The following is a 4,146-nucleotide window of genomic DNA, read 5'->3' as shown; positions in this document are numbered from 1 at the left end:
TTTTGTACACCTGTTCCATTAGTGTCATCCAGGCCATGTAAACTCCTAGTATGGATGAAATGTCACACTGGTGGAAAAAGGGGCTTTGGTCGCGGTTGGCAACTGCCATTAGTCGCGGTGGCCCAACCGCGACCAAAGTAGCGCGACTAAAGGCCCCCCCCTTTAGTCGCGGTTCCTCACGAACCGCGACTAAAGGCCCATCCACGTGGGCCGCGAGCGGCGCCAGGGCGGAGGACCTTTAGTCGCGGTTCTTCTGGCCAACCGCGACTAAAGGCCTCCGCGGGGTTTAGGGTTTAGCCCCCCCTCCCCCTAAATCTGGTTTCTTTTTAATTTGTATTATTTTATTTCTTTTGGGTTTTAATTTTGAAGGAGTTTCACATATTCTACGGTACTGTATACATACATGCATATGAATGTACAATTTCAAACAAATTTGAAATTAGAACCAAAAAGAATTCAAGAGTAATATACAATATATATTCAATATCGGATGACCATATACAATATATATTCAATATCGGATGACCATATACAATTTTGAACAAGTTAGTTACAAATTCCGGTGCGTATAAAGATCTACGTCATCGTAATAGTGTTCTCCTCTAGGATCGATGACTTCCCTCGCCAACCATCCAGCCTAGTTCCTCTTGAAGTGGTCGGAAGCGAGCTTCGGACTAAGCGTCTTCCGGAGGTTATTCCTCGGGATGTTGTTCTCACACGTCTGGTCCCGCTCATTGCGGTATCTCCGGATCCTCTCACAAACATAGTATCCACATAGATTGGTCCCCGGTGGCTGAGTATCCCCGGACGTCGGCACTCGCCATTTTAAAATGTAGCTCTTTTTTGAATTCACCGACCTTGGTATCTACGAACCGTCTCCAAACCCTACGAGGCAAAGAAAATTAAATAAACAAGAGAGTTATTAATTAGTTACTTGATATAAGGAAATGATGATCACTATGTCACGTATGCCAATTTACGGCACTTTGCTGCTGGCATTTTTCCAATGTGCCGTTAATGGTAGGTTTAGGCGGCATATTTTAATTAGTGCCACTAATAGTTACCTAATTACCGGCGTTTTAAAAAAATGCCACTAAAGCTGGGCAAGCACAGGCATAACTGAAAGTGCCGCTAAATTTTTGGTGATTAGCGGCATTCTCTGAAGTGCCGCCAAAGTTTTGGTGATTAACGGCAGTATCAAGTGCCGGCATAGCTAGGAATTAGCGGCAGTATCTAAAGTGCCGGCAAAGCTTAGATGCTTAGCGGCACTTTGTTGGATGCCGCCAAAGTTCTATGTTAATTTATTACAGAGTTTCAGAAAAGCCTTAGAGTGCTTAACTGAGAAACACAAGGACCTTTTAGTAAATAGCCGAAAGAGCACAACCACCCATGTAAAAAAAACTGCAGTCCCAGATCTCCGGCAAGCACAACCACCCATTCCATTCGATGGGGAACCCTAGCTCTCTCGGCGGCGGTGGCCTAGACCTCCACCTCGCGCACACGCACCAACCTAGCACGATGCGGGCGATCTCGGCGGCGGCGGGAGGCATGCTGCGGGCGCGTCTCGCCGGCGGCGGCGCGCGTCCGCGGCGGGCACAGCGACGACGCGGGGCGGTGGACGACGGCTGGGCCACGAGGTGCGGCCCAAGGGGTACCCGATGAACCGCACGCCGCCGCCGCCGGGGAGTCGCGCAAGTGGGAGGACCGGGAGCTGCCCTCGCTACCTCACCTCCTTCCTCACCGTCGTCATCCTCGGCGTCGGGCTCAACGCCAAGCCCGATCTCACCATCGAGACCTAGGCGCACCGGAGGGCGCTCGAGCGCCTCCAGCAGCGAGGAGCTCGCCGCGTCCGCCGACGCCCTCGCCGAGTGATCCGCGCGCGCCACGAGTCCGGGAAGGAAGGCGGCGTGCCCGCCCGCCCACCACCACCGCGGGTCCTCAGCTGACCGCATCATGATCGCCGCCCCCATCCTCTGCGCCACCTCTCCGCCCTCGCCGCCCTCTCCCTCCGCGCCGCCGCCGACCTGCCCCCGGACTTTGCCGCCCCCGAGATCGACGAGGACGACGACGACGAGGGGTACGCCACGGCCGCGTCCAGGGGCGGGAGCAGCACCGCCGCCTGGAAGGAGGAGATGGAGGGGCTCGAGGAGGACGCCTACGGGGACGCCGGCCCGCCCAGCCCCAGCAGCAGCGGCTACGCCGGCGAGCGGGGCAGCAGCCTCGCCTCCAGCGGCGGCGGCGGCATCGAGGAGGAGGACACCGCCACCCCGCCCCACGCGCCCGGCGCCGAGGACTGGGCGCGCGGCAAGAAGCATGCCGACGAGGTCCTCGCTATCAAATTCGCTCCCTCTTTTGTTATGTTATTATTACAGCCGCACCATTGTTTTCTGTCGTGTGCCTGCTTGTTTGTCTATCTACGGAATAATTCACCGCTCAGTTCATCCGTCGCCAGTCGTTACTGTTGACATCATCAAGTAACTTTAGTTCTGAATCCTAATGCATATTCATGCTCACTGCTCCCAATCTGCTTCGACCATCTATATATGCCCTCTGACATAGTGACATTATCTATCTATATCAAGTAGCATGTAGCGTTTTTTTTTAATTAGGGGAAAATATGTTGCTGACATTCACCCATAGCCGCTTCCAGCATGCAGGCTGGAACCGAGCCTTGCAACACCCATAACTCTCTGCTCTACTACTAATCTGAGCAATGTCATGCGCTATTGTGATCTCGGATGACTATTAGTTAGTTGTGATTAGAAAATATGGAAAGAAAATCTGTGGTCAACCTAGGTTGTATTACCATATATATACATTCTAAAATACAACACTATTTTTTCTGCCAAGAAGGTCATTCCTGGACATGACCAGACAACCTCTTATGTTAAGTAAACCTGAACCTATCCAGAAAATTCCTGGTTCCTCTGTCTTTCTTATCTTTTGAAACTTGAATAATCTGTACTTGTCATTTGAGTAGGACACTACCTATTTGACCGACGTCCACAAGTTCTGAAACAATCAAATTGATTGATTTGTTTTTTTAATTCCTAAACCAACTTAGCTGGAGTGCCTGAACCTGTATTTGCTTGGACATAAATATCAACATGGTGAATGGACGTTAAGACTGTTAGGACAAATATGCTTGATGTATTATCAGGGGGCCAAAGGCCACAATATATAGTACATGTACAGGTGCACATATGCAGAAAGCCCCCTAACATATGGGGAAACTACAATAGACAGATATATACATCTAACACCCCCCTCAAACTCATGGTGGATCCACAACACCGAGTTTGGAGAGTAAGAAATCATGCTGCGCTCGAGTCCGTGCCTTCGTAAAGAAATCCGCCAACTGCAAATCGGAAGGCACATAATAAACCGCAACAACATCATCCCGTACACTGTGCACGTGTGTAAAAGCATCAACACCGATATGCTTGGTCAGCTCATGCTTGACCGGATCACGTGCAATACGATAGCACCTGTACTCGTCGGACAAAAGTGGAGTGGGTGTCGTAACGAGAGACCCCAAAATCTGCAAGCAACCACCGTAACCAAGTCACCTCAGCAATCAACAAAGCCATAGCCCGCAACTCAGCCTCAACACTCGAACGGGAAGCTGCGACCTGTTTCTTCGTCTTCCAAGCAACAAGCGAACCACCAAGAAACACACGATGAAGCGAGAAGCGAACGACGATCCGTAGGATCACTCGCCCATGTAGCATCCGAATAGCACCGGAGCTGGAGAGAGCTGGAACGGGGAAAGAAAAGGCGACGAGTGATCGTGCCACGAAGATAACGAAGAACACGGAGGAGATGACTATAGTGAACAGTGGTAGGAGCTGAGACAAGCCGACTCGGAATATGAACAGGATAAGAAATATCGGGACGAGTGACAGCAAGATAAACAAGACTCCCAACAAGATGGCGATAACGGGTGGGATCAGGAAGAGGATCACCATCAGTAGGACGAAGCTTAACATTAAGCTCCATAGGAGTATCGACCGTGCGCTCATCCCCAAGAGCAGCACGAGCAAGAAGATCCTGAATGTACTTTTCCCGAGAGATAGAAAAGCCATCAGAAGTGGAGGAAACCTCAATGCCAAGAAAATAGCGAAGAGGACCAAGATCGGTCATAAG

The 4,146-nt window shown here is 50.9% G+C and overlaps 1 pseudogene; it reads left to right on the top strand.

Annotated features, from left to right (window-relative positions):
• Positions 1–1,518: 1,518 nt before the first annotated feature.
• On the top strand, positions 1,519–1,872 carry LOC124698290 (annotated as a pseudogene).
• Positions 1,873–4,146: the final 2,274 nt, after the last annotated feature.

The sequence above is a fragment of the Lolium rigidum genome, chromosome 3 (genome assembly GCF_022539505.1).
Source record: "Lolium rigidum isolate FL_2022 chromosome 3, APGP_CSIRO_Lrig_0.1, whole genome shotgun sequence".
Taxonomy (NCBI): Eukaryota; Viridiplantae; Streptophyta; class Magnoliopsida; order Poales; family Poaceae; genus Lolium; species Lolium rigidum.
This window is presented reverse-complemented; position numbering and strand designations above follow the sequence as displayed.